Below are 14708 nucleotides of genomic sequence, written 5' to 3'. Positions count from 1 at the left end.
GGTGTTAGTTAGTATAATGTTTTCTTTACTGATGGCCTCTGTCCATACAGGACATGGGACAGACCAGGGGCAATTTATGATTTCCCATCCAATTGTCAGGGTTTCATTTCAATAGGGTCAGGGATGAACTCTGTTTAACATAGATGGGGAGCCTATTTCGTAATGTGGAGATCCTCTGAGACACATACCTGTCTCTCCAGCACATTCTGTTTATGTCACAAGTGAAGTTCAGATCCCTGGATCTAGCATTTCTGATGCTGTTTGTTTTGTGCATATGCAACAGATCCATCAGGGCTGGGTCTGAGGAAGCCTTGTAAGCTATGCAAAGATTCCTTCTCAATATCTTAACAGCCTGTAGGACACTGAATACAGAGACAGAGCATTTGGGCAAGCAGTGTAGGACAGGGTATTTATGCTCTGAAATCTCCTGGTGAGAAGCCTTTGTGGGCATTCCAACTATTGCAAGTGTCTGGGTAGGTACATGCTGTGATGTCCCCCCTCTGGGTCAGTAATCAAGGAGCCTGAATCTCCACTACTGACACTGAAGAGGGATGTTCACTTGGAACAAAAATAGATACACACAGTATTTTCAGATGCAGCTATCTGCATCAAGCACAGTTTCCTTTAACAGCACACAGGGAACACACTCTGTCCAGGGGCTGGGTTTCTCTCTCTCTCTCTCTCTCTCTCTCCAGGCCCCTAGTAAGACTCCCCACTGGCACAGCTGTAGAGTTGAGTCCTCAGCCGAGTGTCCAAGTCAAGTCCTCCACCACTCTGTCTGTGAAACCAGTGCTCTGTGTCCTTGCTCCAACCAGCTGACACACATACTCTTTGAGATTTGATTTGCACACACACACACACACACACACACACACACACACACACACACACACACACACACACACACACACACACCTTACTACCCTTTGCCCAAACTATAAGGTAGTTAGCTATTGCCACCAGACACTCCAAAGTCAGCTACTCTAAGGTTGTTACAAGGGTACCCAATTATACTGAGTAAAAGTAATACTAATACAAATAGTAGTGTTTGACCAATGCAATAAGGCTTTCAGGAGTGGCCTCAGTGTCACCAAATAAATATAAGTACTCTGAAAGGGTAAAATATTCTCTTAAAGATCAGCCGCAATGAAAAGTTTAAATATATTTAATAATAAATAATAAAATAACACAAACATACTAAACATCTACTACAATAAACACTACAGTTTCAATCACAGGGAATATTAAAAATAACACAGATGAACAGATTTACACAGATACAGAAAAAGCCCATCTCTATACCGGAAGAATGCAAAGTTCCTATAATCACAGCTGCACAGGTAAAAAACACACTCTCCAAAGCCAAGAACACAGCATCCATGGGACCTGACAATATCCCAGACTGCATTCTACATGAACTACAGAATGAACTGGCACCCTACCTAAGTACCATGTTCAATCATAGCCTCACCTCAGGCTTTGTAACCACTGAATGGCACACCACGACAGTTATCCAACTCCACAAAGGGGGAGCCATGATGGACCCCGGGAACTACCGCCCCATTAGCCTGACGAGCCTGGTCTGCAAGGTCATGGAACGTATCTTCGTGGAACTCATAAACAAAGACATTGGTAATTTCCAAACTCTGGACCCTACTCAGTTTGGATTTGTAAAAGGCAGATCATGTCTTCTAAACCTGATTGACTTCTTTGAAGCAGTCACCAAAGCCATAGATGAGGGTAAAATGGTTCACACAGCTTATCTAGATCTCGCCAAGGCTTTCAACACCATCCCTCACTCTGGAATTATAGATAAGCTCACTAAACTAGGTGTAAATCCCTATGTCACAAGATGGGTTGCCAACTGGCTCATGGACAGAACCCACACTGTGAAAGTAGCGGATTACAAATCCGACATCAGACCAGTGACAAGTGGAGTACCACAGGGTTCAGTCCTGGGTCCTCTCCTGTTTGGTATCTACTTCTCTGAAGTGAAGGCCAACACAGAAGGTCTTTGGCTAACAAAGTTTGCAGATGACTGCAAACTAGGAGCCATAATCGAAACTCCTGATGATGTGGACAAACTACAAAAGGGCCTCACTGAGACAGATACCTGGTATCAAAGCCATGGCCTGAAGCTCAATGCCAAAAAGTGTATTGTCATCCCCTTTGGTAAAAACTCTGTACCCATGAACTACCACATAGCTGGTAGTCTACTTAATTCTGAAAATGTGATAAGAGACCTTGGGACACAGGTAGACAGTAGTCTCTCCTTTGATAATCACATTGTCACAGTGGTCAGGAAATTCTTCTACGTGGCTCATCTCATCACAAATGGATTCTCATCCAGAAAAAAAGAGGTCATTGTTCCCCTGTACTCATCACTTATTAGACCCATAATAGAGTACAACGCCCCTTTTGGTATGTACCTCACAAGACATCTACAACAACTGGAAAGACCACAGAAATACATCACAAAGAGGATTACTGGCCTCAAACAGATGCCCTATGCAGACCGTCTCAAAAAACTACAGCTTTACTCCATTGCATATCGCCTGCTCAGGGGCGATCTCTGCCTAACATACAAAGCTATGCCAAACCCAGAGCTGTTGGACATGCTCCTCTTAAAGAAATCCCAATCCCTCCAAGCTACATGCTCTAGGGACCTTAACCTTGTCACCACAATAAACAGAACATGCTGGAGGGATAGATTCTTGTCCCAGAGACTTCCCATACTCTGGAACAGACTACCTATCTATGTCAAACAGAGCTCCTCATTAGCACTCTTCAAGAAAAATCTTGATGATTGGATGGGAAATGGGAAATTCATCCCGAGGATCACTTCTGTGGCTCTGCTCGACAGGGGCACAGGAAAATAATTTTCTTGGGTGGCGAAAGCCAGGGTACATTTTTTGGCTAGGCTTGTATGGGCCCTAGGGCCGATAGCCTAGTACCTACCTATGAACCTATGAACCTAAGTAATCTCACTATATTTTCCTGACTGATCTAAAGAACTACTATTCCCTGGTTACTTACTAAGCAAGGTAAGATGAAGTAGATGAGAGATCCTTCTTTGTCATGTTACAAAAACAGATTGCCCTGAAACTACTGTCCCATCTAGTATTAAAACATCATTTCAGTGCTGGATTACAGAATGACATCACATACATCTGGTCATCTGACTTCTGGTTCCTATATTACCTCCTCTTTACTAGAAACTGAACCAGAATGTTCCACATATGTGTTACCATACACACAGACAGAGCTTTGCTAAGATGTGTTATAGCATCTGGAGGCCATAAAACCATTTCAACTCTTCCAACCTTCCAGAGTAGCAATTAGTTCACTGCTAAGGGCAATACAGCAGAATTCCTAGACCTTGTTCTCACAGACATTTTGTCCCTGGTTGCAAGCAGAACTGTAACATACAATCTTTATGGCTACATTAAATCAGTTAATTTCAGGATATTTTTTAAAGGTTAGCTGGGGTTGAGCTTAACCTCTTCTTTTCCAGTATCCTCTGTTACAATATTAATTTCAACAGTTATAATACAGTCTGCCATACAGGTGTATTTCTTTTTTCTGTCCAGCAGGACCCACTGTTGGTACATTTTTTAACACAAGCAAATTTACAAATACATTTTCAAAAGAAGCACCTGTACAAATAGGTTTGATGTACAAATGACTTATAATTCTTTACAAAACTCCAGCTAGCTATGCCGGCATATGTTACACATCCACTACTCTACTTCTTCTGGCATAGCTGGCAATATCTCACATCATCACACATGCCAAAGGGGGCACTGTACTCAGTAAGGGCCGAGTAGAGTCATATTATAGCTTCCTCAGACCTAGGTGCCATAACATTACCTATAAGTTAGGTGGCACAATGGATTAAACTACTGTCTTAGCTATGTGTTGGTCAAAGGCCAGATTGTTGTCTACTTATGTTTCCAGATCCCTTAATACTGGGTCATCTCAGGGGTATTTTATCAATGAAGTAATTAACTTGGGTTGACAGTTTCCCATAGAGCATTATAATGCATTTTTTGGCATTGAGTTTTTGGCTATAGCTTAGCCGCCAGTCATTTGTCTGTGTTAAACCCTCTTGCAAGATGTTGGTATCTTGACAAAATCTATAATAGCTCTCAATTTATAGTCAGTGGTGAACTTGGTGGGCCAGAGGCCTTGAATGTTTGGCTTGACTTCCAGAAATTAGATGGTGAACAGGAGTGGGCCATGCACAGAGCCCTGGGGTACTCCTCTGGTGACCGGTCTCATGGTGGTGGTGGTCTCACATATCCTGACTTCTTGGGTCCTGTCTGTGAGTCAACTGGCAATCCAGTGAGTTATGTAGGGATTTATGCCTAGCACAGAGAGTTTGTCAACAATGCCTGAGTGGGGATTGTATTGAATGCCTTGGCCAGGTCAAAATACACAGTGTGAACTGTTTTACCATTGTCTATTTTTGTGGTGACTCTGTCAAAGAGGTCTACCAAGTAAAGGAGGCACAACCTTTTGTCAAAGCCAAATTGGCATGGGCCTAGTTTCTGTACATTACCAATGTCTTTTTTTCATCATTTCCATGATCATTCATTCATTCCTTGGCTTTGCATTTTAGGGTTGTTAGACTGATGGGACCGTAGTTCCCTGGGTCAGTTGATGCAGTCCTCCATTCATTTGGAACATGGCCCATTCTGAAGCTATAGTTGAAGACTGCCTCAAGTTGTTCTGATTGGTTGTGTTTTAGACTGATCAAGAGGCTGCCAGGGATGTTGTTAGGACCCACAGAGGCAGTGTTCTTGGCTTTAGTGAGTGCTGCCAGCTCCTGGCCCTTGCGAATTTTAGGGAAAATATGCTGCAGGGCATTTCACCTGGTGGAGTTGGGGTGGGAAGTGTTAGGAGAATTTATCATCCAGTAGGTCTGTTATGTTACCCTAATTGGTGAAAGTGGTACTGTCCACTATGAGTTCAGCACAGTGCTGTGTGTTACCTTTAAGGTTCCAGACTTAACTGAAGAAGGCCTTGTGATTGTCCTTGGCCTGCAAGACTATCCTGACATCATAGTTGGCCTTGTTAGACTTAATGAGACCTCTTAGTTTCTTGTTTTGTTGTATAATGGAGCACTTGTCTTTAAGGGAGTTGCTCTTCCTGGTTTTGGCCATGAATTTTCTTCTTTTATTATATACCCAATTTAGGTGAGGATTTTACCAGTGGGGCTTGTTTTTAGTGTTTATTTTGGGTTTACTTCTAGTAGGTATGCCAGCCTCTATGCAGCCAGTCACATGTTTGTATAGGGACTTTGAATAATTCTACATAGGTAGCTGTGGTCTCTGGGCTAGGAGGAGCCTTGAATTTTGACAAACTGTCACTTAATAGGATGAAGTTTTCCATAGAATAGTTCCTAATTGTTACTGGTTTAGCTGGATTTATTTTGACTTCAAAGGAGACAGCTTTGTGATCGAACCTCTCTAGTGAGGGCACGGCACAGGTTGCAATGCTCTCCCTTGTTGGTGCATACCAGATTCAGTATGTTTGATCCTCTGGTTGCAGCATGCGCTATCTGTTACAGGGTGTTTGTATTAATAAAGTTTCTGTAAGGAATGCATATATTCCCAATGACGATATCATACATTCCCTTTTTTGCAGTTGTTTGAGTAAACAAATTAAATGCCTTATAATATGTGAAGGTGACAACTTTAGCTCCTTTGTTTGTGTAGGCTGCAACAGGGCTTTTTCCATTCCTTTATTTCTGTTATTTCATTTAACAGAAATAGCTTAACAAGTATGACTTAGTTGTCAATTAATTGATTCATACCTGCCAATTGCGCTGGAGTGGGCTGTTTTTATCTCTAGATTATTAAATGTTTTAGCTAAAGCAAGAGTTCCGACTTCCCTTCCAGGCTACTTCTGTATTTTTATAGCTGAATCTCCTTTTCTGTGAGATATAACATATACCTAAGATTTTCATTTGCTTTATCTCCTAACCTCAAGTTTTTCATCAAAGATAGAGCCCTAAATTTTCCTTCCAGATTGAGTTACAACTGTAGCTCCCATTTTCTGAGATTTAGCAAATAGTTAGGATACTCGTCTCTAAAACCTCTTGCGTAGGTTTTTGCTAGTGGGTTATAACTAGGCTCTGCACTTTACTTTGAATGCAGCATGGTAGTTATTAATCATTATTCTACAAATGCTCAATGCCTTGGTATACACTTCCAGGTCCCCCCATTGTATCCTAGGACCCCCCCCCAGCTATATTGATTTGTTTTTCTAAGGAAAGTAGTATTTAGGTACAATTGTTAACCTAAAAGCATAAGGGACGACCTGCACTCTACTAGGGTCTGCAGACTCAGTTTCATCTAATTGTTCTGACTGCCATCTGTTCTCTATTTTTCAGACAAACTGTTCATTTCTACTGAAGGTAACTGCCTTGTTATTCTTTCTTCATTATTACAGAGACATTTTACTCTTTTTTATTCTTTTTTTCTCTTTCTCTCTTTTTTCCATATAACTGATATTTTAATTTAAATCATCAGCTAAATGTTATTTTAGTAATACTTTAACATTAATAACAGCATTGTAGCTCTTAAGAGGCGATCAGTACCTGTGACTCACAGCCACCAGATGTCTGTAACTCAGCCCAGCAGCAAGTCACTGCAAGGTGGGACAGTGTGTCTTACATGTACAGCATGGGAACACGTGTTCTTTATTTGTTCTAATTAGTGTGTCTTACATGTACAGCATGGGAACACATGTTCTTTATTTGTTCTAATTAGTGTGTCTTACATGTACAGCATGGGAACACGTGTTCTTTATTTGTTCTAATTAGTGTGTCTTACATGTACAGCATGGGAACACGTGTTCTTTATTTGTTCTAATTAGTGTGTCTTACATGTACAGCATGGGAACACGTGTTCTTTATTTGTTCTAATTAGTGTGTCTTACATGTACAGCATGGGAACACGTGTTCTTTATTTGTTCTAATTAGTGTGTCTTACATGTACAGCATGGGAACACGTGTTCTTTATTTGTTCTAATTAGTGTGTCTTACATGTACAGCATGGGAACACGTGTTCTTTATTTGTTCTAATTAGTGTGTCTTACATGTACAGCATGGGAACACGTGTTCTTTATTTGTTCTAATTAGTGTGTCTTACATGTACAGCATGGGAACACGTGTTCTTTATTTGTTCTAATTAGTGTGTCTTACATGTACAGCATGGGAACACGTGTTCTTTATCTGTTCTAATTGAAGTAAGGAACTTAATATACAAGGAAGCAAGGGATTTGGAGCAGGGGAAGCTGCTCTCCTTCCCCCAAAATAACTTGTTTCTCTAAACTTTAGCCAAACCATTCTTCTTCTGCCTTCTTAAGAACTGTAGTAGTTGCCATAATAACTTATCTCTACTTTAAGCACAATGAAATAAAAACAAACAAGTCAATGTTATATCTGCACAATCATAGTCTGAAGTACGCCCTGAGACTTTCCTTCCAGAATAGTTTTCTTGGTTCATAAGTATAAACTAGGCTAATGACCACAAGGACCTTTTTGAGCTTTTCCATGCATTCCAAATGTATCCAACAAGTTTGGTGACCTAGAGGTCATTTTTAGGGGTGTGTGTAAGCTAGGGCATGTGTAGGTTGCTCCGATCAATTAGTGACATAGGTGACAGGCCAGCAGTGAATTTCTAATTTCCCATTGACTTGTCCAGGTTATGCTTGAGTAGGGTCAGGCAATAGCTCTGCTTCACATGGATGGGAAACCTCTCCCAGAGAAGGAGTATTCTCTGAGTTACATACATGTCCCTCTAACATGTCCTACTTATCTCCCAAGCAAGGTTTAAGTCTCTGGATTGGTAGCTTTGATACTACCTGTTTTGCAGATATGCAAGAGATCCCATCAGAGCAGGATCCTGGGATGCCTGTATGCCAGACATAGATCATTCCTCAACAATCTGTATGAGACAGAGTATAGGAATAAGGTTTTGACATGATTCATAAAGGACATGTTAATACCCTCTATTCTTTTTGTGAGGGTTACATGTGCCTTGATAGGTACATACTGAAGGAGGTGTTGTACACAGTGACAGGCCTGATGAGGGCCGAGTGCAGTCGTATCATGACCTCTCTGGATCTAGGTGCCATGCCCTTGCTCATAAGTTGAGCAACATACAAGTATTTTCTTACTATCTTGGGCACATGTTGGTCGAATTCTAGGTTACTATCTACATGAGTTCCCAGGTTCCTGACTAGTGAATCAACTTTTAAGGGTGTTTTACTGATGACATAATTACCCAGGGTAACAGACTTTCCAAAATGTACTACAATGCATTTCTTGCTACTGAGTTTCAAGCTATGGCTATGGCACCGAGTGTTTGTCTGTATTAGACCTTCCTGAAGGGTGTGCTCTTGTTGGGGGGAAATTCAATAATTGATCCAAGTTTGCAATCATCTGCAAACTTGGTTAGCCATGGCTTTGACATCAGATAAACGGATGCCAAAGAGTAGTAATCTTGTACTACTATGTAGGTTAGTCAATTCCTAATAGTTCTGCACATTGTTTTGTACAGCCTTGTGATTACAGGCATAGCTAAATAAAGTCTTGTGGTGGTCCTTGGCCTGAGAGGTTATTTTTACCTTAAAATTGGCTTTGATACACCTAATTTTGCCTCTGGGTTGTTTGTTTAGATTGCAAACCTTTTAGTACATGTTTTGCATGTATTAATATAGTCTCCATACCTCCCAGTAACCATCGGTGTACTACAAGGCTCTATCTTAGGTACCCTCCTTTAACATTCTACCACCATCCACAGAACAGGCCTCCCTAATACAATACGCAGATGACTCTCCACTCATACCCATATCTGAAAACCTGGCACCTCTCCAAAAAATTACTTAGAAAGCTTTAACAGCTACTAAAGCATGGCTTTGTAAATTACAACTCATGCTCAAGCCCAAAAAGACAAACTACTTCTTTGTTTCTCCAAATCTCTCTCTGAAAAACTAAATTTAAAATCCTCTTTCTTAATAATACAATTGAAATCACTTCTAGTAAATTATTAGGGATAACTTCCAAGAAACCAAGGCAAATAATTTAAAAGATAATCCACAGACAAGAAGAACCGAACCAAAAAGCACGAAGTGCAGCTTTATTGAACAACAAACAGGTCAATAAATCAAGCGCTTTCGCCAGGCAAATACCTGGCTTTCTCAAGTAGTGTGACTGAAAAGTTAAAATACTTGAGCATCTGATCACATGGTACTTAATTAGTTCAACAAACATCCACTTAAGAAGGCAGTTAATTAGTAATTGAACTCAGTGAGTGAAAAGTATGCATATGAGAATGCAGAATAAAAGTTCAAATAGTGAAAACACTAAAAAATCATTTAAAAATCATTTAAAAATCATTTAAAAATGATGTACAAATGTGTGCATAAAAAATCACAAATGTGTAAGATAAAAGACATTTACTAATTGTAACAAGAAAATCATAGCCTAGCCATTCTCAGCTTTAGTACACTGGATATATTAATGGCCTTATTGAGACCAGGGGATTTTGCAGCATTAAGTCTAAGCTGCCATAAAAGTTCTTTATATTCAAGGCGGGCTTCCCAGTCACCTCCTCTGGCATCCTGGGTCACCTGTTCAAGAACCATAAACTTAAGTTTCATGTTAGGGCAAGAAGCAAGATGTTTAAAAAAAGCATTAGTGTCCTTCTTTTTTGTAATGTCATATTGATGTTCATAAATTATTTTTCTAAGTGGTCTCTCAGTCTTCCCTATGTAGAAACTGCAACATTCTGTGCATCTTTTATTCTGCATTTTCATATGCATACTTTTCACTCACTGAGTTCAGTTACTAATTAACTGCCTTCTTAAGTGGATGTTTGTTGAACTAATTAAGTACCATGTGATCAGATGCTTAAGTATTTTAACTTTTCAGTCACACTACTTTTTATCTTGAGAAAGCCAGGTATTTGCCTGGCGAAAGCGCTTGATTTATTGACCTGTTTGTTGTTCAATAAAGCTGCACTTCGTGCTTTTTGGTTCGGTTCTTCTTGTCTGTGGATTATCTTTTAAATTATTAGGGATAATAGTGGATGATAATCTTAAATTTGACCTGTATATACAAAAATACATAAGAAATTCACCAAAAACTAGGGTACTTTACAGAGCTAAAAACATTCTCACCAATGCAACTAAAACTACACTTTCTTCCTCCCCTCACTACGTTTTGGTGCCCTAACCATCACTAAGCTCCAGGCATCACAAACAGCAAAACCTGAACAATGCTATTATAAACTGGCTAAATTTGCAGCAAATACCCCTTTCAAAACACACCAATATATACGACTAAAAGCCTAAATTGGTTAGAACTACCGCATCAACTAACATATGAACAGCTTCTTATCACCTATAAAATTATCCAGCATCCATCTGCTTGTTCTGCACTAAATGCAGTTCTACACAACTATGTCCCTAATCGGTCTTTATGATCCAATGACCAAAAATTCCCCTCAATCCGCAAAGCTATCAAATTTGCTGGGTATTGTCTGTAGCCATACCATTCGCTAAGGCCTGGAACACCTTACTTCCATCCATTGGGCAAATACCCTCCCTACAGTCCTTTAAAACCATTCTGAAAGATTTCCTAGCCAAAATCTGTATCTGATCTTGCTCAACCCCAGGACAAAATATATTTGTAAATAAGAACAAGTACCTATTCATACCTTACACCTACTTTCTCTCCTTTCTTCAATGGCTTCCATACTTCAATCAGTTTCTCTCCCCTGCCTCTCTAAATATGCCGCAACCATGTTTTTTCTCTAACTTACTATTGATATGCCGGTTTGTATTATACTAACTTACCTTTAATTTCTTTATCAACTGACTAAAATTTGTCTAAATATTAAATATTGTCATATTTACTCTTAACCAATGTTTCCACATTATGTGTAATTTGGTATAATTATTTAAACTGTAGATGTTTTTGTATTATTTTTTAATAATGTAAAAGAATTACTCTTAAGATGGTTTTGTAATTCTTTCGAGCTTGTCTATAGTCAAACTTTCCTGGTAATCATGTGTCAATAAGTAAATAAATGACTCTAAGTCATGTACTTCTAGCAACACTTTCCAGGTCTTTCAAATTTGCCAACTAATTATTTGCTGGAGCGAGTGGGTTGTTTATCTTGCCACATGCTCTTGTTTTGCGTTTATGCTGTAAAGCCTTCACAACCCTTTAGAACAAGGATTTTGGAACATCTGACTGATATACATTGTAAAAATGATGCATAATACATTATAAAAACATATTTGAAACCACCCTGGGGCCATGTTTTGTTTTTGGGCATTGAGTGTTTGGTCCTGAATTCGCCTAATAAGTTAGATGCTATATATATATATATATATATATATATATATATATATATATATATATATATATATATATATATATATATATATATATAATCTTTCACTTTGGTGATGTATCTACAAGTGACTTTTCAAATTACTCTTGGGGCTGAAAAGTTTATATAACAGTGATGAAGGTGGGGGTAGCTACCGAAATCAGTCTATACCTTTACTACTCACCGCATTCTAATAAAATTGGATTTTTAAACACTTGCATTGATTATTTATTTTGCATTGGAGCTGGATTTGATTTTGGACATTGAAACTAATCCTGACTTCCTAAAATGCAACATACAAATGCCTAGAGTTTATGCACACAATTTCTTTTTAACAAGCCTGGATAAGAAACCTTAAGACTTAAATTATATCTATATCAGAAACTTGGCTAAAACCATGTATCCAAGATAAAGAATTTCTCAGAGTAATAACATATGTAGCTACAACAAAAATACTAAAGACTCTAGAGGAGTTGGTGTTTTAGATGCATCAAAAAATGGAAGAAAAGCTGCACATCATATGGATTTGTCTTAAGCAGCTACTTTTAGTGATTATGTTATGGTTCCATGATTGACACATGTACGTCTCTGGGACTTCAGCATAACATGGAACAAGCCAGATAGCAATGATCTAACATGTGAAGTCTGATCTCTAGGGTTTTTACAGATAAGTGCATGTGCGCTGAAAAGAGACCTTCATACTGGAGCAGCAAACATCATTGAGTGCCTGTTGACAAAACTGGAAAACGACTGTAGATGCACTGGCATTGTACCAAGTAACACAAGTGACTACATGGCAACATTTGTAATCTGGGAGCACAAGCCAACAGTTTCCCAGCCAATAATTGTAGAAATCACAAGTCTTAAAATCCTTTTTCTAGAGCAGATAAGTGAAACTGTTATGGTCCTGCAGTGATCATGCTACTGACATTAATTCTCTATTGTACATTTTTAGCTTCTTACTCATGAATATATTAAACAAAAATGCTCCTTTGAGGAAAAAAAGAATTAGAAATAGCATACTTCCTTGTTAATAAATAACTGTGACAGTTACTTACAGTTACTGTGACTGATAAGTCAACCTACACAGCAAAGCTAGAAATATCTGTTGGCAACAAACTAGAAAAGTCAGCAAAAATACCTAACTATCTTTACGTTTGCATATAACTTAGTGTTTTATGTGACTTTTTATATTACCTAACATAGGTATGTGACATTTTTTGTACTACTCTTAACCTATGATCTCATTTGCTGTATCAACGCACCACTCATCCGTTTATCTTTGCCCAAAACTGAGCCTGAAATTGTCCTATATGGATCAGTGCTCCATCATGTAAACAAATTAAAATAAAAAATAAAAATAAATAAATAAATAAAGTTGCACACTAAAATTTTTGCCATTTCTTTGTCCCTGTTGTCTTCTGATCATCAGCCTCATCCCATCCAATTGGTCTTTTCATTTTATATCACAGGAGCAAGGGTTAGCTGGGAGTGGCCATCGTTTAGTCAGCTTTCAAGGGCAGTTTGACTTTTTTCATTATGTGCTTCCAACCTACTGAGGATGACCAGATTTCAAGGAAAGGGGGCATGCAATGCTGGACAAGTATCCTCACTTTTGCAAGGGGAATGTTTGAAAGTAGCTCTGCTGGTCTTCCCAGAGCATGGGCAGTGGTTTCTCTGGTGTTCACCAGAAAATTCACAGTACTATATGTGTTTCCAAAGTGCCTACTCCCATCTACCCCCCAGGAGAGACAAATGGGACATGCCCCTTCACTCATCCACCCTGCCTCTTTGGCTCCTCTGTCAGCAGGCCTGCTAATTCCCTTCATTACAGGAAGGACTCCATCCCTCTGCATCAAACAGCCAGGCTTTAGACTACAGCTTTGGTGTAACCAGAAGCTTTCTGAACTAATATAAACAAAATTATTGTAATATTTACAGAATTTCTTGGTCTTCTTTCCCTTGAGAATATAGCAAATACATTTGCTGACTTATTTCACTCTGACATACTAAGACCCTCCAAGATGCATGGATGTCTTGATATCAACTATTGTCAAGTGGATTAAGTTAACCACAACTTTACATTTCAACCTACCTTCTTACTCTTTGTAAGAAAATTGCTGTTTATACCAAAAGACCATACTCTGCTTAAGTAGACAATCTGCCTATTGCACACATGAAAGTTTGCACGACTTATTGTGCTACTTCCTATAAAATAATATAAAGAATAAAGAATAATATAAAGAATCTACTCTGATGATTCCTTTACAAAATTATGGAAAAAAAGCTAAACTGATTTCACCTGCACAGACGTAGAGGAATAAAAATAAAACAAAAATGAAACAGAAATCTACAGGCCATTGATTACTTTATTTATTTAAGTTTATTAACTGGGGAATGAACTAGTCCTGGAACCCTTTTCAGCTGTTGCCTAGGTCAATGGCAGACGTAACAGAATCAGTATAAATTTATGAGCAATAGAGAACAATTACTGTCTGAAGAAAATACAAAGGTAAGCAGAAATGCTTAAATATTGTTCATAGAGATAACAAATGATTAGGTGTAGTGAGTATATAGATATGCAATTTACTTATAAATACAAGGGGCTGGTTGCAACAAGAAGGTTACATTATATTATGTTATTAATTTGAAGAGTGTGATATGACTGTAGAAGTGCGCAGCATAGGGCTACCCTTGATCTCTGAAGCAATTACATTAAGAATGTTTCTGAAAGAAAGTTTGAAGTGGTTTACAAAATTTATGGAGAGTGTGATTCTGATATAACTTGGTCTATTGTCGAAGACTCTTGAAAGAGCTGTGAACACTCGTGTATACTCAACTTATGGTACTGGGCTGATGGAGTGCAGCCCCATCCATATGAAAAATTGCTTTGAATTGCTTCAGACTTGTTTTCTATTTCTTTCTCTTTTTTAACAATACTAACATTTTTCCTTCTTAGGATTCAGAACTTGTGTGCACTGAATTCTGATTTCTGTAAATAAGAAGTCTTAATCAGTTGGGTTGCTTTCTAACAGAATTTTTCCAGCATTTATTTATACCCACCAACAGAGAATAAGGAGTTTATGCATTACTGCATGACCTTCTGTCATTTTGTGGATACAGAAATGTCACTTCAAATGGGTCTGTTTAGACTAATATACAAAGCAGCAAGCAATCATTTCTCATTGGCTCTGGTGCTTGAGGTAGTCTGAATAAACATAAAAAATTGACTGTGGATAGAACATGTGGAAAACCCTATGTATATTTTATTAAATAACTTTTTAAAATTATATAGTG

Source organism: Protopterus annectens, chromosome 7.part0, assembly GCF_019279795.1.
Source record: "Protopterus annectens isolate FY-2018-M chromosome 7.part0, PAN1.0, whole genome shotgun sequence".
Classification (NCBI taxonomy): Eukaryota; Metazoa; Chordata; order Ceratodontiformes; family Protopteridae; genus Protopterus; species Protopterus annectens.
This window is presented reverse-complemented; position numbering follows the sequence as displayed.